Source organism: Pseudorca crassidens, chromosome 2 (assembly GCF_039906515.1).
Source record: "Pseudorca crassidens isolate mPseCra1 chromosome 2, mPseCra1.hap1, whole genome shotgun sequence".
Classification (NCBI taxonomy): Eukaryota; Metazoa; Chordata; class Mammalia; order Artiodactyla; family Delphinidae; genus Pseudorca; species Pseudorca crassidens.
In genome coordinates this window covers 26,011-51,404 of record NC_090297.1, presented here as the reverse complement: position 1 = coordinate 51,404, position 25,394 = coordinate 26,011, and the positions used below count along the sequence as shown (strand labels likewise).

At 47.7% G+C, this 25,394-nt stretch overlaps 1 long non-coding RNA gene across 1 annotated transcript; it reads left to right on the top strand.

The window, feature by feature from the left end:
- The first annotated feature begins 18,924 nt into the window (after positions 1-18,924).
- LOC137209823 (uncharacterized) lies at positions 18,925-22,334 on the top strand. Its single transcript, XR_010936118.1, has 3 exons — positions 18,925-20,098; positions 20,722-21,478; positions 22,101-22,334. It is a non-coding gene; the product is annotated as an uncharacterized lncRNA (long non-coding RNA).
- The last annotated feature ends 3,060 nt before the right edge of the window (positions 22,335-25,394 follow it).

Genomic DNA, 25,394 nt, shown 5'->3' with positions numbered 1-25,394 from the left:
GATTTCTGTGCATTAATTTTGTATCCTGCTAATTTACCAAATTCATTGATTAGCTCTTGTAGTTTTCTGATAGCATCTTTAGGATTCTCTATGTATAGTATCATGTCATCTGCAAACAGTGACAGCTTTACTTCTTCTTTTCCGATTTGGATTCGTTTTATTTCCTTTTCTTCTCTGATTGCTGTGGCTAAAACTTCCAAAACTATGTTGAATAGGAGTGGTGAGAGTGGGCAGCCTTGTCTTGTTCCTGATCTTAGTGGAAATGCTTTCAGTTTTTCACCATTGAGGATGATGTTGGCTGTGGGTTTGTCATATATGGTCTTTATTATGTTGAGGAAAGTTCCCTCTATGGCTACTTTCTGGAGGGTTTTTATCATAAATGGGTGTTGAATTTTGTCGAAAGCTTTGTCTGCATCTATTGAGATGACCATATGGTTTTTCTCCTTCAATTTGTTAATATGGTGTATCACATTGATTGATTTGCATATATTGAAGAATCCTTGCATTCCTGGAATAAACCCCACTTGATCATGGTGTATGATCCTTTTAATGTGCTGTTGGATTCTGTTTGCTAGTATTTTGTTGAGGATTTTTGCATCTATGTTCATCAGTGATATTGGCCTGTAGTTTTCTTTCTTTGTGACATCCTTGTGTGTTTTTGGTTTCAGGGTGATGGTGGCTTCGTAGAATGAGTTTGGAAGTGTTCCTCCCTCTGCTATATTTTGGAAGAGTTTGAGAAGGATAGGTGTTAGCTCTTCTCTAAATGTCTGATGGAATTCACCTGTGAAGCCATCTGGTCCTGGGCTTTTGTTTGTTGGAAGATTTTTAATCACAGTTTCAATTTCAGTGCTTGTGATTGGTCTGTTCATATTTTCTATTTCTTCCTGATTCAGCCTTGGCAGGTTGTGCATTTCTAAGACTTTGTCCATTTCTTCCAGGTTGTCCATTTTATTGGCATAGAGTTGCTTGTAGTAATCTCTCATGATCTTTTGTATTTCTGCAGTGTCAGTTGTTACTTCTCCTTTTTCATTTCTAATTCTGTTGATTTGAGTCTTCTCCCTTTTTTCCTTGATGAATCTGGCTAACGGTTTATCAATTTTGTTTATCTTCTCAAAGAACCAGCTTTTAGTTTTATTGATCTTTGCTATCGTTTCCTTCATTTCTTTTTCATTTATTTCTGATCTGATCTTTATGATTTCTTTCCTTCTGCTAACTTTGCGGGTTTTTTGTTCTTCTTTCTCTAATTTCTTTAGATGCAAGGTTAGGTTGTTTATTCGAGATGTTTCCTGTTTCTTAAGGTAGGATTGTATTGCTATAAACTTCCCTCTTAGAACGGCTTTTGCTGCATCCCATAGGTTTTGGGTCGTCGTGTCTCCATTGTCATTTGTTTCTAGGTATTTTTTGATTTCCTCTTTGATTTCTTCAGTGATCACTTCGTTATTAAGTCGTGTATTGTTTAGCCTCCAAGTGTTTGTATTTTTTAACAGATCTTTTCCTGTAATTGATGTCTAGTCTCATAGCGTTGTGGTCAGAAAAAGATACTTGATACAATTTCAATTTTCTTAAATTTACCGAGCCTTGATTTGTGACCCAAGATATGATCTATCCTGGAGCATGTTCCAGGAGCACTTGAGAAAAATGTATATTCTGTTGTTTTTGGATGGAATGTCCTATAAATATCAACTAAGTCCATCTTGTTTAATGTATCATTTAAAGCTTGTGTTTCCTTATTTATTTTCATTTTGGATGATCTGTCCATTGGTGAAAGTGGAGTGTTAAAGTCCCCTACTATGAGTGTGTTACTGTTGATTTCCCCTTTTATGGCTGTTAGTATTTGCCTTATGTATTGAGGTGCTCCTATGTTGGGTGCATAAATATTTACAATTGTTATATTTTCTTCTTGGATCAATCCCTTGATCATTATGTAGTGTCCTTATTTGTCTCTAGTAATAGTATTTATTTTAAAGTCTATTTTGTCTGATATGAGAATTGCTACTCCAGCTTTCTTTTGGTTTCCATTTGCATGGAATATCTTTTTCCATACCCTCACTTTCAGTCTGTATGTGTCTCTAGGTCTGAAGTGGGTGTCTAGTAGACAGCATATATATGGGTCTTGTTTTTGTATCCATTCAGCCAGTTTGTATCTTTTGGTGGGAGCGTTTAATCCATTTACATTTAAGGTAATTATTGATATATATGTTCCTATTCCCATTTTCTTAATTGTTTTGGGTTTGTTATTATAGGTCTTTTCCTCCTCTTGTGTTTCTTGCCTAGAGAAGATTCTTTAGCATTTGTTGTAAAGCTGGTTTGGTGGTGCTGAACTCTCTCAGCTCTTGCTTATCTGTAAAGGTTTTAATTTCTCCATCAAATCTTAATGAGATCCTTGCTGGGTAGAGTAATCTTGGTTGTAGTTTTTTCTCCTTCATCAGTTTAAATATGTCCTGCCAGTCCCTTCTGGCTTGCAGAGTTTCTGCTGAAAGATCAGCTGTTAAATTTATAGGGATTTCCTTGTGTGTTATTTGTTGTTTTTCCCTTGCTGCTTTTTTTTTTTTGCAGTACATGGGCCTCTCACTGTTGTGGTGTCTCCCGTTTTGGAGCACAGGCTCCGGACACGCAGGCTCAGCGGCCATGGCTCACAGGCCCAGCCACTCCGCGGCATGTGGGATCTTCCCGGACTGGGGCACGAACCCGTGTCCCTTGCATCAGCAGGTGGACTCTCAACCCCTGCACCACCAGGGATGCCCTCCCTTGCTGCTTTTAATATGTTTTCTTTGTATTTAATTTTTGACAGTTTGATTAATATGTGTCTTGGCATATTTCTCCTTTGATTTATCCTGTATGGGACTCTGTGCTTCCTGGACTTGATTAACTATTTCCTTTCCCATATTAGGGAAGTTTTCAACTATAATCTCTTCCAATATTTTGTCAGTCCCTTTCTTTTTCTCTCTTCTTCTGGAACCCCTACAATTCGAATGTTGGTGTGTTTAATGTTGTCCTAGAGGTCTCAGACTGTCCTCAGTTCTTTTCATTCTTTATTCTTTATTCTGCTCTGCAGTAGTTATTTCCACTATTTTATCTTCCAGGTCAGTTATCCATTCTTCTGCCTCAGTTATTCTGCTATTGCTCCCATCTAGAGTATTTTTAATTTCATTTATTGTGTTGTTCATCGTTGTTTGTTTCATCTTTAGTTCTTCTAGGTCCTTGTTAAATGTTTCTTGCATTTTCTCCATTCTATTTCCAAGATTTTGGATCATCTTTACTATCATTATTCTGAATTCTTTTTCAGGTAGACTGTCTATTTCCTCTTCATTTGTTAGGTCTGGTGGGCTTTTATCTTGCTCCTTCATCTGCTGTGTGTTTCTCTGTCTTCTCATTTTGCTTATCTTACTGTGCTTGGGGTCTCCTTTTTGCAGGCTTCAGATTCGTAGTTCCCATTGTTTTTGGTGTCTGTCCCCAGTGGCTAAGTTTGGTTCAGTGGGTTGTGTAGGATTCCTGGTGGAGGGGACTAGTGCCTATGTTCTGGTGGATGAGGCTTGATCTTGTCTTTCTGGTGGGCAGGTCCACGTCTGGTGGTGTGTTTTGGGGTGTCTGTGAACTTATTATGATTTTAGGCAGTCTCTCTGCTAATGGGTGGGGTTGTGTTCCTCTCTTGCTAGTTTTTTGGCATAGGGTGTCCAGCACTGTAGCTTGCTGGTCGTTGAGTGAAGCTGGGTGCTGGTGTTGAGATGGATATCTCTGGGAGATTTTAGCAGTTTGATATTATGTGGAGCTGGGAGGTCATTTGTGGACCAGTGTCCTGAAGTTGGCTCTCCCACCTCAGAGGCACCGCACTGACTCCTGGCTGCAGCACCAAGAGCCTTTCATCCACACGGCTCAGAATAAAAGGGAGAAAAAGTAGAAAGAAAGAATTAGTAGAAGTAGAAAGAAAGAAAGAAGGAAAGAAGGAAAGAAAGAAAGGAGGGAGGGAGGGAGGGAGGAAGGAAGAAAGGAGGGAAGGAAGGAATAAAAGAAAGAAAGAAAGAAGATCAAGTAAAATAAAATAGAGTAAGATAAAATATAATAAAGTTATTAAATTAAAAAATAATTATTAAGAAAAATTTTTTTTAAAAAACCCCCCCCAAAACACAAAAAATACAAAACCGGATGGATAGAACCCTAGGACAAATGGTGGAAGCAAAGCTATACAGACAAAATCTCACACAGAAGCATACACATACACACTCACAAAAAGAGGAAAAGGGGAAAAAATCATAAACCTTGCTCTCAAAGTCCACCTCCTCAATTTGGGATGATTCGTTGTCTATTCATGTATTCCACAGGTGCAGGGTACATCAAGGTGATTGTGGAGCTTTAATCCGCTGTTTCTGAGGCTGCTGGGAGAGATTTCCCTTACTCTTTGTTCGCACAGCTCACGGGGCTCAGCTTTGGATTTGGCCCTGCCTCTGCGTGTAGGTCGCGGGAGGGCATCTGTTTGTTTGCTCAGACAGGACGGGGTTAAAGGAGCCGCTGATTCGGGGGCTCTGGCTCACTCAGGCCGGGGGGGGGGGGGGGGGGGGGAGGGAGGGGCACGGAGTGTGGGGCGGGCCTGCGGCAGCAGAGGCCAGCGTGATGTTGCAGTAGCCTGCGTTCTCCTGGGGAAGTTCTCCCTGGATTCCGGGACCCTGGCAGTGGCGGGCTGCACAGGCTCCCCGGAAGGGAGGTGTGGAGAGTGACCTGTGCTCGCACACAGGCTTCTTGTTGGTGGCAGCAGCAGCCTTAGCGTCTCATGCCCGTCTCTGGGGTCCGCGCTGTTAGCCGCGGCTCGCGCCGTCTCTGGAGCTCCTTTAAGCAGCGCTCTTAATCTCCTCTCCTCACGCACCAGGAAACAAAGAGGGAAGAAAAAGTCTCTTGCCTCTTCGGCAGGTCCAGACTTTTCCCCGGACTCTCTCCCGGCCAGCCGTGGCGCACTAACCCCCTGCAGGCTGTGTTCACGCCGCCACCCCCAGTCTTCTCCCTGCGCTCCTCAACTCCTCTCCCTGCGCTCCTCAACTCCCAGCCCCGCCCGCCCCGGTGGGTGAGCAGACAAGCCTCTCGGGCTGGTGAGTGCAGGTTGGCACCGATCCTCTGTGCGGGAATCTCCCTGCTTTGCCCTCCGCACCCCTGTTGCTGCGCTCTCCTCCGCGGCTCCGAAGCTTCCACCTCCGCCCCCGCAGTCTCCGCCCGTGAAGGGGCTTCTAGGGTGTGGAAACCTTTCCTTCTTCACAGCTCCCTCCCACTGGTGCAGGGCCCGTCCCTATGCTTTTGTCTCTGTTTATTCTTTTTTCTTTTGTCCTACCCAGGTACGTGGGGACTTTCTTGCCTTTTGGGAGTTCTGAGGTCTTCTGCCAGCATTCAGTAGGTGTTCCGTAGGAGTTGTTCCACGTGTGGATGTATTTCTGGTGTATTTGTGGGGAGGAAGGTGATCTCCGCGTCTTACTCTTCTGCCATCTTCCCCCTCTCCCAAACACTTTAATAATAGTAATTTTTGTGATGCATGAGCATGGAATATTGTTTTCTATTGTGTCTTCAGTTTCTTTATCAATGCTTTATAGTTTTCTGAGTATAGGTCTTCCATGTCCTAGGTTAAATTTATTGCTAAATAGTTCGTTCTTTTTGATGGAATTGTTTTCTTAATTTTTCTTGCTGGTGGATCATTAGTAGTGTATAGAAACAAAACTGATTTGTGTATACTGATTCCATATTTTGCAACTTTACTGAATTTATTTTTTAGCATATTTTTTGAAGTAATGTGAAAAATTGCAATACTAAAATCTCACGGTTTCTACTGCACCCCAGGTAGTCCACAGGACCCAAGAGATGGTAGCTACTAATATACTCTTCCCACGGTGCCTCTTCATACCATGCGGACTCCGCCAAGGGAAATAAGTATCACAACTTTGGTTGAACATGGTCTGGGTAAGTCTTGGCCTCTATAACAAAATTTGATGTCTGTCTTATCTGAGTTTCTGGCATGATACTGACATCATTGTCTAGAAAAGTAATTTAGTTTCCAGTAATTTAAAATGTACAGAAAAGTTGCAATAATGGCAAAAAGTACTCACATTTGCCACTTCACACAAAATGCTCAGTGTGTTTTGCCCACGGAACCAGCACATAACCCCTAAATGAAGAAATCCTGATGTCCACATTATAATTTATTACTCAGCCCCACTTCAACTTTCACCTACTGTCCCAACTGTATGAAGATGTCTTTTTCCATCCTGATCCGGTTTTCTTTTTCTGGACCCATTACTGAGTTTCCCCCTCATTTGGACAACCGTGATGGATTTGAAGCAGACAAGATGAATATGGGATCTAGGTGGCCTTTTCTGAATGGCTTTGTTCACTAAGAATGTTTTAAATGTTCATTTTTGTAACAAATATCAGCGCTGCACTTTTTTTTCATTGTCATTAAAAATACAAAACACGACTTTAGCATTTAATTCACTTTACGTATACAGTTTTGTGGTATTAACTACCTTCATATAGTTGCACAAGCAAGTTAACTAACATGGGTACCTCCTGTGTGCATGGCAGATACCCAGGAAATTGAGTAACACCCTGAAACAGCCCAAGACATCACCTTAAATACCGTCTTCATCTAAAAGGAAAAAAAAGAAAGGCTATAGTTGTTTCTGTCTACATTCATTTGATTGTATATGGTTTCCAGTTGATGTTGTATAACTAGTTGTGGAGAAGTCATGGGGTAGGTGGCTTCATTTCAGTTTGAATTTCCAAATTTAGTGGATTCTGCAGGCTTGATACAAGGTTTACAAACTTTATATTGGATCAGGACATCCCATGGTGTAACTGGTATTCATGGTTTGTTCAACAGTTAAAGTTCTGTGTGATATGAGTTCATCCCGGAGTAATCCAGGTTATTACTGGAGGTAAACAAATGTTTCTGTTACACATTTGTCCCAGGATGAAAGGACAAGAGAAATAAGACCTAATTTATAAAAGTGCCTTCAAACTAATTGATACTGAAGTATAGTTGACCTACAATGTCGTGTTAATTTCTACTGTACAGCAAAGTGATTCATATATACATACATACATATATATATATATATATATATTTTTTTTTTTTTGCGGTACGCGGGCCTCTCACTGTTGTGGCCTCTCCCGTTGCGGAGCACAGGCTCCAGACGTGCAGGCTCAGCGGCCATGGCTTACGGGCCCAGCCGCTCTGTGGCATGTGGGATCCTCCTGGACCGGGGCACTAACCCGTGTCCCTTGCTTCGGCAGGCAGACTCTCAACCACTGCACCACCAGGGAAGTCCTATACATATTTTTCATATTCTTTTCCATTATGATTAATTACAGGGTATTGAATATAGTTCCCTGTGCTGTACAGTAAGACCTTGTTTATCCATCCTATATATAATAATTTGCATCTACTAATCCCAAACTCCCAATCCATCCCTCTCCCCTGTCTTCCCCTTGACAACCACAAGTCTGTTTTCTATATTTGTGAGTCTGTTTTTGTTCTGCAGATAGGTTCATTTGGGTCTCATTTTATAATCCAGATATAAGTGATATCATATGGTATTTGTTGTTCTCTGTCTGACTTACTTCACTTTGTATGATAACCTCTAGGTCCATCCATGTAGCTGCAAATGGCATTATTTCATTCTGTTTTATGGCTGAGTAATATTCCATTGTATATATGTACCACATCTTCTATATCCATTCATCTGTTGAGGGACATTCAGGTTGCTTCCATATCTTGGCTATTGTGAACAGTGCTGCTGTGAATGCTGGGGTGCATGTATCTTTTCGAATTATAGTTTTGTCTGGATGTGTGCCCAGGAGTGGGATTGCTGGTTCATATGGTAATTCTGTTTTTAGCTTTTGAGGAACCTCCATACTGTATTCCATAGTGGCTGCATCAATTTACATTCCCACCAGTAGTGTAGGAGGGTCCCCTCTTCTCCACACCCCTTCCAGCATTTATTTCTAGACATTTTAATGATGGCCGTTCTGACCACTGTGAGGTGGTAACTCACTGTAGTTTTGATTTGCATTCTCTAATAATTAGTGATGTGGAGCATCTTTTCAGGTGCCTCTTGGCCATCTGTATGTCTTCGGAGAAATGTCTGTTTAGACCTTCTGCCTATTTTTTGATTTTTTTTCTTTTTTGAGTTGTATGAGCTGTTTGTATATTTTAGAATTAAGCCCTTGTTGGTCGCATCATTTGCAGGTATTTTCGCCCAAACAGTGAGCACAGGTTCTGGAACAACTGGATACCCACATGCAGAAGAGTAAAGTTGGACCCTTACCTCCCCCCACCCCATATACAAAATCAACGCAAAATGGACCAAAGGCCTAGATGCAAGAACCAAAATTATAAAACTCGTAGAAGAAAACATGAGAGTAAATCTTCATGACCTTGGATTTGGTCATGATTTCTTAGATCTACCAAAAGCACAAGCAACAAAAGACAAAATAGATGAATTGGACTTCCTCAAAGTGAAAAACAGTTGTGTATAAAAGGAGCAAGGAATAAGATAATCCACCATCCAAAATGGCCCAAGATGTTTGCAAACCATGTATCTGATAAAGGACTAGCCCAGCAGCCAAGCCCCCGGTGGTCCAGGGGAGTGTCTGTGCGGCCCCTCCCGTCCTCGGTGATCAGGGGATTTCAGGCCCCACAGCACCCGAGGGGTGGACACGGGTCATCCTCAGCACCCTCAGGGAGTGAGTGCTGGATGGTTTTGAGTCCAGATGCACTCCCATTACTGCCCTCAAAGGCTGAAGGCTTCAGCATGCCTCCAGAAGGACACAGAGTATTTGCAAGTCTTTGAGAACCAAGGGGACAATCTTCACTTTTTGGAAAGGGCATCTTATTATTTCACAGCATGACCATTTTCAATCTGGCTCTCAGGGGTGCCCTCCCACCTTCCTGATATCTCTGAGAGTGGCCATGGGGGTTTGGCTGTCCCCAGTCCCCACACCAGGTGACAAGGCCAGTGGGGCCAGACCCTGGTGGTCCTTAGCTTCGCTGGAGACTAACCCAGACTCTCAGCCTGCGATTGAACCTGGACGCCCCTGCTTCTCCCTGTCACTGATTCTCATCTCCTCCTCTGTCTTTCTTCCTCTTGCTTTTCAGTCTCAGATTTACCTGACAGCCACCACTCACAGTTCCCGCAGAGCCCAGAGATTTCTTCTCGAAGGAAAAGTTCTGGAAACTCAGAGGGATAAATAAGGAATGCAGCTGATTCCCGCCTTGTGCTGACGCCCAAGAGGGTGAGGAGAGTGAGTGTTTTCTCATTAGAATTTTAAATCCTCCAAATAATAGATCATTGGGGGGCATCCAGTGTCTCCTGCTCATTCTAATAATGTCATTCCTGGATTTTAGTGTGGTAAATAATTTATATTATAAATATGCTGAGGGGGATGTCCATTTAAAAAATGTTAGAGGTAACTCCAAGGGATTTACAACAAACAAGGACACAGAAACCTGTGTCCAGACACTGGCTGAGAGACTCCTACCCTGACCGCAGCCCCCTGGAGGGCAGAATGGCCATGACTCTCCTCCCGCAGGTGAGCCTACAGAGGCACATCCCATATGGGAACACTGCATCGCAGAATCTTAGAGTGGCTGATGGCAGGCAGCTGGCTAGAGATGCGGACAAGAGAAAACTGCTCAGCAGCCTGGGACAACCCGGGGGTGAGGCCTTAGGAAGGGCCAGTATCAGAGCCTCAGAGATAACTTGAAGAGAGTTCAGGCTGTTAAGGACATTGTCAGAGATGCACTTAGGGACATGTTCAGGGCCTTAGTTATGGACAGGATCAGGGCATTATTTAGTGACAGCTTAGACTATAAGGGACAGCATCAGGGCCTAAGTTAGGGACAGTGTCAGTGCTTCAGTTAGAGATAACGTGAGAGCCTTAGTTAGGCACAGTTCAGGCTGTTACTTAGGGATATCTTCAGGGCTTTAGAGCCAGCATCATGGCCATAATTAGAACCAGTGTCAGGGCGTCAGTTAGGGCCAAAACTAGGGTGTTAGTTAGGGAATGAGTCAGGTCATTAGTTACAGACAGTGTCAGGGTTTTAGGTAGAGACAGCGGCAAGTCCTTAGTTAAGAAGAGTGTCGGGGCCTTACTTAGGGGCAGCGTCAGGATGTTCGTTAGGGAGAGTCAGGACATTAGAATTTCAGATTTTTAGGTGGAGACAGCATCAGGGCCTTAGTTAGGGACAGCGTCAGAGACTTACCTAGGGACATATTCAGGGCCTTATTTACGGACAGGATCAGGGTGATACAGAGGAACACCTAAGGGTATTAGGGACATCTTCAGGGCCTCAATTAGGGATAGCATCAGGGTATTAGTTAGGGAAAGAGGCCATTATTATAGATAGTGTCAGTGCCTTAGGTAGAGAGAGCATCAGGGCCTTAGTTAAGGACAGCGTCAGAGACATACTTAGGGACATATTCAGGGCCTTAGTTATGGACAGGATCAGGGCATTATTGAGAGGTACATGAGGCTATTAGGGAGAGCATCAGCGTGTTAGGGAAAGAGTCGGCCGTTATTATAGACAGTGACGGTGCCTCAGGTAGAGACATCATCACAGCCTTAGTTAGGAAGAGGGTCAGGGCATTATTGAGAGGTACATGAGGCTATTAGGGAGAGCATCAGCGTGTTAGGGAAAGAGTCGGCCGTTATTATAGACAGTGACGGTGCCTCAGGTAGAGACATCATCACAGCCTTAGTTAGGAAGAGGGTCAGGGCCTTGGTGAGGGACAGGGTCAGGCCAACAGTGAGGGACATCTAAGGCTATTAGGGACATCGTCAAGGCCTTAGATTGGGCCAGCATCAGGGCTGTAGTATTGACCATTGTCAGGGCATTAATGAGGGACAAAAGTAGGGTGTTAGGGAAAGAGGTCATTAGTTACAGAGAGTTTTAGGGCCTCAGGTAGAATCGGCATCAAGGCCTTAGTTAGGAAGAGCATCGGGACGTTAGTTAGGACCAGCAACAGGGCCTTAGTTAGGGACAGTGTTGTCAGGCCCTCAGCGATCACTTGAGGGCCTTCGTAAGAGACAGTTTAGGCCGTTAGTTAGGGACACTTCAGAGACTTTCTTAGGGATATATTCAGGGCCTTAGGAACAGAATCAGGGTGTTATTTTGTGACCGCTTAGGCACTAAGGGACAGCATCAAAGTCTAAGTTAGGGAGGATGTCACAGTCTTGGGGATAGTGTTAGGGACTTTGTAAATTATAGCTTAGGCCATTAGCTAGGGACAATGTCAGAGGCGTATTAAGGGCAGTGTCAGAGACATAATGAGGGACATCTTCAGGGCCTTAGTTATGGACAGGATCAGGTCCAATACTTGGGACCAGTGTCAGGCCGTTATTTAGGGGCAGTGTCAGGGCCTTCTGTAGAGACAGCATCAAGACCCTTAGTTAGGAAGAGGGTCAGGGCCTTAGGACAGGGTCAGAGACGTCCTCAGGCACATATTCAGGGCCTTAGTAATGGACAGGATCAGGACCCCAGTGAGGGACATCTGAGTCTATGAGGGACATCGTCAGGGCCTTAGATAGGGTCAGCGTCAGGGCCGTAGTTAGGACCAGTGTCAGGGCGTTATTTAGGGACAAAATTAGGATGTTAGTTAAGGAAAAAGTCAGGAAATTAGTTACAGACAGTGTCAGCTTCCCAGGTAGAGACTTCAAGGTCTTAGTGAGAGCATCAGCATCTCAGGTAGGAGCTGTATCAGGCCATTACTTACAGACAGTGTCAAGGCCTTAATTAGGGAGAGTGTCAGGGCCTCAGAGAAAAACTTGAGGGCCTTAGTAAGAGACACTTGAGGCTGTTCGTTAGGGACATCATCAGGGCGTTAGTTATGGACAGGGTCAGGGTATTAGTGAAAGACAGCTCAGGCAATTAGGCACACCGTCAGGGCCTTGGGTAGGGGCAGCGTCAGGGAGTAGTTGGGGGAAAGAGTGAGGCTGTTAGGTAAAGACAGACTCAGGGCCTTAGTTAGAGACAGTGTCAGGTTCTTCATTAGGGACACTGTCATGGCCTCAGTTAAAGATAACTTGAGGGTCTTAGAGATAGTGTCAGGGACTTAGTTATGGACATAATTAGGGCCTCAGAGGTAATTTGAGGGCCTTAGTAAGAGACATTTTGGGTCATTAGTGACATTGTCTGGACCTTAATGCCGTCTTCAGTACATCATTTATGGGCCACATCAGGGCATTAATGAGGGACAGCTCAAGTTATAGGGACCGTATCAGGGTCTTAGTTAGGGATTGTGTCAGGACCTTTGTTAGGGAAAGAGTGAGGCCACTAGTTAAAGACAGACTCAGGGCCTTAGTTAGAGACAGCCTCAGTCCTTAATTAGGGAGAGTGTCAGGGCCTCAGTTAAAGATAAGTTGAGGGCCCTTGTTAAGGACAGCCTCCAGGCCTCAGTTAGGGACAGGTTCACGGCCTCGGGACCAATTTCGGGGCCTTAGTTAGGGACAGCGTCAGGGATATAGTTGGTATAAGAGACTCGACCTTAGTTAAAGGCAAGGTTAGGTTAAGGTCTAGGGATAGTGTCAGGACATGACCTAGGGATAGTGCCAAGACCTTAGTTACTTAGAGCATCAGGGCCGAATTCAGGACCAGTGTCAGGGCTTCAGGTAGGTACAGCGTCACAGCCAGACTTAGGAAGAGTGACAGGGCTTGAGTGAGGCCTAGTGTCAGGGCCTTAGCTAGGGATAGTGTCAGGGCATGACTTAGGAGCTGCATAAGGGCCTCGGTAGCATCAGCCTCAGGAGCTTTGCTAAAGCCATTATCAGGGCCTCAGTTAGAGACAGCCTCAGGGCTTCACTTAGGGACAGCGTTAGGGCTTACTTAGGGACAGTTTCAGGACCTTGGTAAGAGATTGGTCAGGAAATTAGTTCAGGATAGTGTCAGGACATTAGATATTGAGGGCAGCAGGGCCTTAGTTAGAGACAGTGTCAGGGCCTGCGTTAGGGCTAGCATCAGAGTCTTTGTTAGGTACCGTGTCAGGGCCTGAGTTAGGAATAGTGTTAGGGCATTAGTGAGGGACAGTTCTGGGCCGGATTTGGGACGAGCATCTAGGCCTTAGTTAGGGACAGTGTCATGGCCTTGGGCCTAAATTCAGGGTCAGTGTTAGGCACAATGTAAGGGTTTCAGTTAGCATAAGAGGCAGGACATTTGCTAGGGACAGGGTTAGGGTAAAGTTTATGGATCGTGTCAGGAAATGACCTAGGGGTAGTGTCCAGACCTTAGTCACTGAGAGTATCAGGGCCTTATTTAGGACCAGTATCATGGCTTCAGGTAGGGACAGCGTCAGTGCCTGACTTAGGGAGAGCGACAGGGCCTGAGTGAGGCCTAGCGTCAGGCCCTTAGCTGGGAACACTGTCAGGGCATGATGTAGGAGCTGCATCAGGGCCTTTGTTGGATCAACAATAGGGTCTTAGTTAAAGACATGATGAGGGCCTGAGGTAGTCACAGCAACAAGGCCTCAGGTAGGCATAGCTTCAGGGCCTGAGTTAGGCACAGCCTCAGGCCTTCACTTAGGGACAGCGACAGGGCTTTCTTAGGGACAGTGTCAGGACCTTGGTTAGGAATGGGTCAGGATATTAGCTCAGGATAGTGTCCGGATTTTAGTTATTGCCGGTAGCAGGGCCTATATTAGGGACAGATTCCGGGCCTTAGAGACAGTGTCAGGGCCTTAGTTAGGAGTTGTCAGGGCCTTAGTTAGGGAGACCATTAGGGCTTCAGTGAGGATAAGAGACAGGAAATTAGCTCGGGACAGAGTCAGCTTCCAGGCCACGGATAGTGTCAGGAAATGAGCTAGGGATAGCGTGAAGACATTGGTTACTGAGAGCATCAGGGCCTTAATCAGGACCAGTGTCAGGGCTTGATGTAGGGATAGCGTCAGAGCCTAACTAAGGTACGGCAACAGGGCCTAAGTGAGGCCTATCTCTAGGGCCTGAGTTAGGGACAGTGTCATGGCCTTGGGACTAAATTCAGGGCCTGACGTATTCACAGCATAAGGGCTTCAGTTAGCTTAAGAGGCAGGACATTTGCTGGGGACAGGGTTAGGGTAAAGTTTATGGATCGTGTCAGGAAATGACCTAGGGATAGTGACAAGACCTTAGTTACTGATAGTATCAGGGCCTTATTTAGGAGCAGTGTCAGAGCTTCAGGTAGGGACAACATCAGTGCCTGACACAGGGAGAGCAACAGGGCCTGAGTGAGGCCTAGCGTCAGGCCCTTAGCTGGGAACACTGTCAGGGCATGATGTAGCAGCAGCATCAGAGCCTTTGTTGGATCAGCAATAGGGTCTTAGTTAAAGACATGATCAGGGCCTGAGGTAGTCACAGCGTCAAGTCCTCAGGTAGGCATAGCTTCAGGGCCTGAGTTAGGCACAGCCTCAGGCCTTCACTTAGGGACAGCGACAGGGCTTTCTTAGGGACAGTGTCAGGACCTTGGTTAGAAATGAGTCAGGATATTAGCTCAGGATAGTGTCCGGATTTTAGTCATTGCCGGCAGCAGGGCCTATATTAGGGACAGATTCCGGGCCTTAGTTTGAGACAGTGTCAGGGCCTTAGTTAATACTAGTCTGAGTCTTAGTTATGGAGAGCATTAGGGCTTGAGTGAGGATAAGAGGCAGGAAATTAGCTCGGGACAGAGTCAGCTTCCAGGCCAGGGATAGTGTCAGGAAATGAGCTAGTGATAGCGTGAAGACCTTAGTTATTGAGAGCATCAGGGCCTTAGCTGGGGCCAGTGTCAGGGCCTTAATCAGGACCAGTGTCATGTCTTGATGTAGGGACAGCATCAGAGCCTAATTAAGGTACGGCAACAGGGTCCAGTGAGGCCTGTCTTTAGGGCCTGTGTGAGGGACAGTGTCAGGGCATGACCTAGGAGCAGGATAAGGGCCTCTGTAGGTTCAGCATTAGGGTCTTCGTTAAAGACATTCTCAGGACCTCTGTTAGGGACAGCCTCAGGGCCTCACTTAGGGACAGGGTCATGGCTTACTTTGGAACAGTTTCAGGAACTTGGTAAGACATGGGTCAGGATATTAGCTCAGGATAATGTCAGGACTTTAGATATTGATGGCAGCAGGGCCTTAGTGACAGTGCCAGGGCCTGACTTAGGACGAATATCAGAGCCTTTGTTAGGTACAGTGTCAGGGACTGAGTTAGGAATAGTGTTAGGGCCTCAGTTAGGGACAGTGTCAGGGCCGGATTTAGGACAAGCATCTAGGCCTTAGTTAGGGACAGTGTCAGGGCCTTGGGACTAAATATGGGGTCTGAGGTATTCACAGCATAAGGGCTTCACTTAGCTTAAGAGGCAGGACATTTGCTAGGGATAGGGTTAGGGTAAAGTTTAGGGATCGTGTCAGGAAATGACCTAGGGATAGTGACAAGACCTTAGTTACTGATAGTATCAGGGCCTTATTTAGGACCAGTATCATGGCTTCAGGTAGGGACAGCATCAGAGCCTGACTTAGGGAGAGTGACAGGGCCTGAGTGAGGCCTAGCGTCAGGCCCTTAGCTGGGAACACTGTCAGGGCATGATGTAGGAGCTGCATCAGGGTCTTTGTTGGGTCAGCAATAGGGTCTTAAAGACATGATGAGGGCCTGAGGTAGTCACAGTGACAAAGCCTCAGTTAGGCATAGCTTCAGGGCCTGAGTTAGGCACAGCCTCAGGCCTTCACTTAGGGACAGCGACAGGGCTTTCTTAGGGACAGTGTCAGGACCTTGGAAAGACATGGGTCAGGATATTAGCTCAGGACAACGTTAGGACTTTAGATATTGAATGCCACAGGGCCTTAAGGCAGTGTCAGGGCCTGACTTAGGATGAGCATCAGAGCCTTTGTAAGGTACAGTGTCAGGGACTGAGTTAGGTGTAGTGTCAGGGCCTGAGTTCGGATGAGCCTCCAGGCCTCAGTTAGGGACAGCGTCATGGCCTCGGGACTAATTTCAGGGCCTTAGTTAAGGGCAGCATCAGGGATTTAGTTAGCATAAGGGGCTCGACTTTAGTTAAAGAGAAGGTTAGGTTAAGGTCTAGGGATAGTGTCAGGACATGACCTAGGGATAGTGCCAAGACAATAGTTACTTAGAGCGTCAGGGCCTAATTTAGGACCAGTGTGAAGGTTTCAGGTAGGGACAGCATCAGAGCCTGACTTAGGGAGAGTGACAGGGCCTGATTGAGGCCTAGCGTCGGGCCCTTAGCTGGGGACACTGTCAGGGCATGATGTAGCAGCAGCATCAGGGCCTTTGTTGGATCAACAATAGGGTCTTAGTTAAAGACATGATCAGGGTCTGAGGGAGTCACAGCGTCAAGTCCTCAGGTAGGCATAGCTTCAGGGCCTGAGTTAGGCACAGCCTCAGGCCTTCACTTAGGGACAGCGACAGGGCTTTCTTAGGGACAGTGTCAGGACCTTGGTTAGAAATGAGTCAGGATATTAGCTCAGGTTAGTGTCCGGATTTTAGTTATTGCCGGTAGCAGGGCCTATATTAGGGACAGATTCCGGGCCTTAGAGACAGTGTCAGGACCTTTGTTAATACTAGTCTGGGTCTTAGTTATGGAGAGCATTAGGGCTTGAGTGAGGTTAAGAGGCAGGAAATTAGCTCGGGACAGAGTCAGCTTCCAGGCCAGGGATAGTGTCAGGAAATGAGCTAGTGATAGCGTGAAGACCTTAGTTATTGAGAGCATCAGGGCCTTAGCTGGGGCCAGTGTCAGGGCCTTAATCAGGACCAGTGTCATGTCTTGATGTAGGGACAGCATCAGAGCCTAATTAAGGTACGGCAACAGGGCCCAGTGAGGCCTGTCTTTAGGGCCTGAGTGAGGGACAGTGTCAGGGCATGACGTAGGAGTAGTATAAGGGCCTCTGTAGGATCAGCCTTAGTGTCTTCGTAAAAGACATTCTCAGGGCCTCTGTTAGGGACAGTTTCAGGACCTTGTTAAGAGATGGGTCAGGAAATGGGCTCAGGATAGTGTTAGGACATTAGATATTGAAGGCAGCAGGGCCTTAGTTAGAGACAGTGTCAGGGCCTGCATTAGGACTAGCATCAGAGCCTCTGTTAGGTACTGTGTCAGGGCCTGAGTTAGGAATAGTGTTAGGGCATTAGTGAGGGACAGTTCTGGGCTGGATTTAGGACGAGCATCTAGGCCTTAGTTAGTGACAGTGTCCTGGCCTTGGGCCTAAATTCAGTGTCTGTGTTAGGCACAGAGTAAGGGCTTCAGTTAGCATAAGAGGCAGGACATTTGCTACGGATAGGTTTAGGGTAAAGTTTATGGATCGTGTCGGGAAATGACCTAGGGATAGTGTCCAGACCTTAGTCACTGAGAGTATCTGGCCCTTAATTAGAACCAGTATCAAGGATTCAGGTAGGGACAGCATCAGAGCCTGACTTAGGGAGAGTGACAGGGTCTGAGCGAGGCCTAGCGTCAGGCCCTTAGCTGGGGACACTGTCAGGGCATGATGTACCAGCAGCATCAGGGCCTTTGTTGGATCAGCAGTAGGGTCTTAGTTGCTAAGCAACATCCAGGCCCATAGCCCTTCGGAGTCACCCTGTGTAGGCCGCGTGCAGTGCAACACACTGCACTGTGTTTTGGGACAGCTTGATTTACCCAATACTCCCACACGTTCGCGAACACCTTTCTAGCATGTCCAATATGCCGTGTAAGTCTGACTCATTGCGCTAGTCTGAGCTGCACTAAGAGAAACACTTGGCGTCGCATTCCATCTAAGACCTCCTACCTGAAGTCACCCTGCCTCCAAGAATAAGTCGGCTTGCGTTCCTACTGCAACTAAAGATCAGTTCTTCGAGTAACACTGCAGGCTTTTGAAGAGGCACAGGCCCGAATTCCTACCTAGGGCGTTCCTTGGTTGACGTAGTTCACTAGATGCAGAACACCTTGCTTGGAGAAGTTGGTTCAGGGAAGGAACCAGTTGTAATCTGTGTCTCTTTTGACTTGTTAGAAAGCACAGGGATGTATGCTGCGTGTGCCCATGGAAATGGGGGCCTGATGGAACTAGCCTTGCTTTCCCATTTTGAAAGCTCCCTTCATGTTGCCTTGAAGCTACCTGAAATTCACTGCTATTGACAGAAGTCTAGCCACTGTAGGCATGGCTCTGCAAAGAAAGTGAGTTTCCTCTAGCTAAACAGGGTTCTTCCATGGCCGGGGTGGGGCTCAGCCTGCCATGCTCTAGAGCTAAATGGAAACTCAACTTGAGTACTTGCCTCGAGGTAAGGCCCTGAGTAGACATGCAGAAAGGGAGGCATGTGGCTGTTTCCATGAGGTCTTCATCGGGTTTCTGCCTTATTTTAAAGAAGTACCATTTTCAGGACTCTTATGCCCCTCGGGTGTGCATCCGTTTCCCTCCAAGATCACTGAGTACCTCCAGACCTCTGTGGGCCTGTTGACCAGAATCGAGGCCCATAGGTCCCTCGGAGGTCCTCTGTATATGACAAGTGATGGGCAATACACTGCACGTTCCTTAAGGAGAGCTACATTTCCAGAGCCGTCAAACTGCCTCAGGACCACATTTGTGGCCAGTCCGACGTGCCATGGAAGTCTTCGTCATGGCTGTTGTCTAGGCGACCATGACAAAACATTCTGCTTAGAATTCTTTGAAGACTACATAACTGAAGTCACCCTATTCAAGTAGAAAGGCAGCATCCTACCATGCTGTTTCGCTCACGGGACACTCAAAGTGAGCACTTGCCTCGAGGTAAGGCCCTGAATTGCCGGGCAGAATCAGAGGGGGGCAGCAGTTCCCATGAAGCCGTAGTCGCTGCTCTGCATTATGGTAATGGCAGCACGCTTTTCAGGACACGTGAGATCCTCGTGTCAGCACCCTATTGCCGACAGGAACAGTGAGTACCTCCAGGCCCCCCTAGCCCTGCAAAGCAACTTCCAGGCCCGTAGCCCTTCGGAGCCACTCCGTGTATGCCGAATATAGGGCAACACACTGCACTCCTTCATGGGACAGCTTGAAATCCCCAGCACTCCCAGAGTTTCACGAACACCGCTGTGGCACGTCCAAAATGCCGGGGAAGTCTGACTCATTGCCCTAGTTTGAGCTGCACTGAGGAAAACCCTCGGCTTCTCATTCCATCTAGGACTTCCTGCCTGAAGTCACCCTGCCTCCAGGAGAAAGTCGGCTTGCAGTCCGACTGCCACTAAAGCCCAGGTCTTCGTGTAACACTGCAGGCTTTTGAAGAGCCACAGGCCCGAGGCCTAGCTAGGGCGTACCTTGGTTGAGGCAGTTTGCTAGATGCAAACCACCCTGCTTCGAGGAGTTGATTCAGGGAAGGAACCACTGGGTAACCTGTGTCTCTTTTGACTTGTTAGAAACCACAGGGATGTATGCTGCGTGTGCCCATGGAAATGGAGGCCTGATGGAACTAGCCTTGCTTTCCCATTTTGAAAGTTCCATTCATGCTGCCTTGAAGCTACCTGAAATTCACTGCTGTTGACAGCCCTCTAGCCACTGTAGGCCTGGTTCTGGGAAGAAAATGATTTTCCTCTCTCTAAACCAGGTGCTTCCATGGCCGGGGTGGAGCTCAGCCTGCCATGCTCTAGAACTAAAGGGAAACTCAACCTGACTACTTGCCTCGAGGGAAGGCCCTGAGTATCTGGACAGAAGGGAGGCATGCAGCTGTTTCCATGAGGTCTAAGTCGCTGTACTGCTGTATTTTAAAGGAACTACCCTTTTCAGGACTCCTAGGCCCCTCGGGTGTGCATTATTTCTCTCCAGGATCACTGAGTACCTCCAGACCCCTGTGGGCCTGCTGAGCAACATCGAGGCCCATAGGTCGGTCCCTCGGAGGCCCTCTGTGTATGCCGACCGATGGGCAACACAGTGCATGTTCCTTAAGGAGAGCTACATTTCCAGAATTCTCGAACTGCCTCAGGACCATATTTCTGGTCAGTCCAACGTGCCATGGAAGTCTTTGTCATGACCGTCGTCTGAGCTGCCATGGGAAAGTATTCTGCTTACAGTTCTTCAAGGACCTCGTACCTGAATTCACTCTGCTCGAGGAGAAATTCAGCATCCTACCGTGCTGTGTTGCTGACGAGGCACTCACCGTGAGAACTTACCTCAAGGTAAGGCCCTGAATTGCCGTGCAGAAGCGGAGGTGTGCAGCAGTTTCAATGAGGCCGTAGCCACTGCTCTGCGTTATCTTAACAGCAGTACACTTTTCAGGACACCTAGGATCCTCGCGTGGGCACCCTATTCCTGGCAGGAATAGTGAGTACCCCCAGGGCCCACTGGGCCTGTTAAGCCACTTCCAGGCCCGTAGCCCTTCGGAGCCACTCTGCGTATGCCGAATACAGGCCCACACACTGCACTCCATCATGGGACGGCTTGAAATTCCCAGCACTCCCAGAGCTTCACGAACAAGGTTCTATCATGTCCAAAATGCCAGGGAAGTCTGACACATTGCCCTAGTCTGAGCTGCACTGAGAAAAACCGTCGGCTTTGCATTCCATCTAGGACCTCCTGCCTGAAGTCATCCTCCCTCCAGCAGAAAGTCGGCTTGCGTTCTGACTGCCACTAAAGCCCAGTTCTTCGTGTAACACTGCAGGCTTTCGAAGAGCCACAGGCCCAAGGCCTAGCTTCGGCGTTCCTTGTTTGAGGCAGTTTGCGAGATGCAGAACACCCTGCTTCGATGAGTTGATTCAGGGAAGGAACCACTGTGTAACCTGTGTCTCTTTTGACTTGTTAGAAACCACAGGGATGTATGCTGTGTGTGCCCATGGAAGTGGATGCCTGATGGAACACGCCTTGCTTTCCCATTTTGAAAGCTCCATGCATGCTGCCTTCAAGCTACCTGAAATTCACTTCTGTTTCCAGGCCTCTAGCCACTGTAGGCCTTGATCTGGGAGAAAAATGAGTTTCCTCTATCTAAACCAGGTGCTTCCATGGCCAGCATGGAGCTCAGCCTGCCATGCTGTAGAGCTAAAGGGAAACTCAACATGAGTACGTGCCTCGAGGATAGGCCCTGAGTATCCGTACAGAAAGGGAGGCATGCAGCTGTTTCCATGAGGTCTTAGTCGCTGTTTTGCTGTAGTTTAAAGGAAGTACCCTTTTCAGGACTCCTAGGCCCCTCGGGTGTGCATCATTTTCCTCCAGGATCACTGAGTATCTCCAGACCCCTGTGGGCCTGCTGAGCAAAACCGAGGCCCATAGGACGGTCCCTCAGAGGCCCTCTGTGTTTGCTGAGTGATGGGCAGCACACTGCATGTTCATTAAGGAGAGCCACATTTCCAGAGCCCTCGAAGAGCCTCAGGACCACATTTCTGGGCAGTCCGACGTGCCATGGAAGTCTTCGTCATGGCCGTCATCGGAGCTGCCATGGGAAAATATTCTGCTTACAATTCTTCTAGGACCTCATACCTGAAGTCACTCTGCTCGAGAAGGAATTCAGCATCCTACCATGCTGTGTCGCTAATGGAACACTCAGCGTGAGAACTTGCCTCAAGGTAAGGCTCTGAATTTCCATGCAGTAGCCGAGGCGTGCAGCAGTTTCCATGAGGCCATAACCACTGCTCTGCGTTATCTTAATGGCAGTACGCTTTTCAGGACACCTAGGAACCTCGCGGGGGCACCATATTCCCACCAGGAACACTGAATACCACTAGGCCCCCCTGGGCCTGCAAAGCAACTTCGAGGCCTGTTGCCCTTTGGATCCACTGTGTGTATGCCGAGTATAGGGCAATACACTGCACTCCTTCATGGGAGAGCTTGAAATCCCCAGCACGCCCAGAGTTTCACGAACGCCGTTCTTGCACGTCCAACGTGCCGGGGAAGTCTGACTCATTGCCCTAGTCTGAGCTGCACTGAGAAAAACCCTCGGCTTCGCATTGCATCTAGGACCTCCTGCGTGAAGTCATCCTGCCTCCAGGAGAAAGTTGGCTTGTGTTCCGACTCCCCTAAAGCCCAGTTCTTCGTGTAACACTGCAGGCTTTTGAAGAGCCTCAGGCCCAAGGCCTAGTTAGGGCGTACCTTGGTTGAGGCAGTTTGCTAGATGCAGAACACCCTGCTTTGAGGAGTTGATTCAGAGAAGGAACCACTGGGTAACCTGTTTCTCTTTTTACTTGTTAGAAACCACACGGATGTATGCTGCATGTGCCCATGGAAATGGGGTCCTGATGGAACTAGCTTTGCTTTCCCATTTTAAAATCTCCATACATACTGCCTTCAATCTACCTGAAATTCACTGCTTTTGACATGCCTCTAGCCACTGTAGACCTGGTTCTGGGAAAAAATGAGTTTCCTCTATCTAAACCAGGTGCTTCCATGGCCGGGATAGAGTTCAGCCTGCCGTGCTCTAGAGCTAAAGGGGAACTCAACATGAATACTTGCCTCGAGGAAAGGCCTTGAGTATCCGTACAGAAATGGAGGCATGCAGCTGTTTCCATGAGGTCTTAGTCACTGTTCTGCTTTATTTTAAAGGAAGTACCCTTTTCAGGACTCCTAGGCCCCTCGGGTGTGCCTTATTTCCCTCCAGGATCACTGAGTACCTCCAGACACCTGGGGGCCTGCTGCACAATATCGAGGCCCATAGGTCGGTCCCTCGGAGGCCCTCTATGTATGCCAAGTGATGGGCAACACACTGCACGTTCCTTAAGGTGAGCTATATTTCCAGAGCCCTCGAACTGCCTCAGGACCACATTTCTGGCCAGTCCGACGTGCCGTGGAATTCTTTGTCATTGCCATTGTCTGAGCTGCCATGGGAAAACATTCTCCTTATAATTCTTCGAGGACCTCGTACGTGAAGTCACTCTTCTCGAGGAGAAATTCAGTGTCCTACCATGATATTTCGCTAACGGGACACTCAGCGTTAGCACTTGCCTCAATGTAAGGCCCTGAATTGCCGTGCGGAAGCGGAGGCGTGCAGCAGTTTCCATGAATCCATAGCCGATGCTGTGCATTTTCTTAACGGCACTATGCTTTTCAGGACACCTAGGAGCCTCGCGTCGGCATCGTATTGCCGGCAGGAACACTGAGTACCCCCAGGTCCCCCTGGGCCTGCTAAGCAACTTCCTGGCCCGTAGCCCTTCGGAGCCACTTTGTGTACACCGAGTACAGGGTAACACGGTGCACTCCTTCTTGGGACTGCTTGAAATCCCCAGCATTCCCAGAGGTTCACGGACACCGTTCTTGAATGTCTAACATGCCGTGGGAGTCTCACTTATTGCCCTAGTTTGAGCTGCACTGAGGAAAACCCTCGGCTTCGCCTTACATCTAGGACCTCCTGCCTGAAGTCACCCTGCCTCCAGGAGAAAGTCGGCTTGCATTCCGATTGCCATTAAAGCCCAGTTATTCGTGTAACACTGCAGGCTTTTGAAGAGCCACAGGCCTGGAGGCCTAGCTAGGGCGTACCTTGGTTGAGGCAGTTCGCTAGATGCAGAACACCCTGCTTTGAGGAGTTGATTCAGGGAAGGAACCGCTGGGTAACCTGTGTCTCTTTTCACTTGTTAGAAACCACAGGGATGTATGCTGTGTGTGCCTATGGAAATGGGGGCCTGATGGAACTAATCTTGCTTTCCCATTTTGAAAGCTCCATTCATGCTTCCTTGAAGCTACCTGAAATTCACTGCTGTTGACAGTCCTCTAGCCACTCTAGGCCTGGCTCTGGGAAGAAAATGAGTTTCCTCTATCTAAGCCAGGTGCTTCCATGGCCGGGGTGGAGCTCAGCCTTCCATGCCCTAGAACTAAAAGTAAACTCAACGTAAGTACTTGCCTCGAGGAAAGGCCCTGAATCTCCATACAGAAACGGAGGCATGCAGCTGTTTCCATGAGGCCTTAGTCGCTGTTCTGCTGTATTTTAAAGGAAGTACCCTTTTCAGGACTCCTAGGCCCCTCGGGTGTGCATCATTTCCCTCCAGGATCACTGAGTACCTCCAGACCCCTGTGGGCCTGCTGAGCAACATCGAGGCCCATAGGTCGGTCCCTCGGAGGCCCTCTGTGTATGCCGAGTGATGGGGAAATCTCTGCACGTTCCTTAAGGAGAGCTACATTTTCAGAGCCCTCGAACTGCCTCAGGGCCACATTTCTGGCCAGTGCAACGTGTCATGGAAGTCTTCGTCATGGCCGTCGTCTGAGCTGCCATGGGAAAACATTTTGCTTACAATTCTTCCAGGACCTCGTACTTGAAGTCGCTCCACTCGAGGAGAAATTCACCCTCCTACTATGCTGTGTTGCTAACGGGACACTCAGTGTGAGCACTGGCCTCAAGGTGAGGCCCTGAATTGCCGTGCAGAAGCCAAGGCATGCAGGAGTTTACATGACGCCGAAGACACTGCTCTACATTATCTTAATGGCAGTACGCTTTTCAGGACACCTAGGAGCCTCGCGTGGGCACGCTATTCCCAGCAGCAACAGTGAGTCCCTCCAGGCCCCACTGGGCCAGTTAAGCAACTTCCAGGCCCATACACTTTCGGAGCCACACTGTGTATGCCGAGTATAGGGCAACACACTGCACTCCCTTCATGAGACAGCATGAAATCCCAGCACTCCCAGAATTTCGTGAACACTGTTCTAGCACGTCCAACATGACGCTGAAGTCGGATTCATTGCCTTAGTCTGAGTTACACTGAGAAAACCCTCGGCTTTGCATTGCATCTAGGATCTCCTGCCTGAAATCACCCTGCCTCCAGGAGAAAGTCGGCTTTTGTTCCGAATGCCACCAAAGCCCAGTTCTTCGTGTAAAACTGCAGGCTCTGAAGAGCCGCAGGCCCGGAGACATAGCTAGGGCGTACTTTGGTTGAGGCAGTTGGCTAGATGCAGAACACCCTCCTTCGAGGAGTTGATTCAGGGAAGGAACCCCTGGGTAACCTGTGTCTCTTTTGACTTGTTAGAAACCACATGGTTGTATGCTGCGTGTGCCCATGGAAATGGGGGCCTGATGGATCTAGCCTTGCTTTCCCATTGTGAAAGCTCCATTCATGCTGCCTTAAAGCTACGTGAAATTCACTGCTGTGGACAGGACTCTAGCCACTATACGCCTGGCTATGAGAAGAACATGAGTTTCCTGTATCTAAACCAGGTGCTTCTATGACCGGTGTGGAGCTCAGCCTGCCATGCTCTAGAGCTAAAGGGAAATTCAGTGTGAGTACTTGCCTCGAGGTATGGCCCTGAGTATCCATGCAGAAAGGGAGGCACACAACTGTTTCCATGAAGTCTTAGTCACTGTTCTGCTTTATTTCATCGGGAGTACCCTTTTTAGGACTCCTGGGCCCCTCGGGTTTGCATAATTTTCCCTCCAAGATTACTGAGTACCTCCAGATCCCTGTGGGGCTGCTGAGCAATATCGAGGCCCATAGGTCGGAACCTCGGAGGCCCTCTGTTTATCGAGTGATGGGCAACACACTGCACCTAACTTAAGGGGAGCTG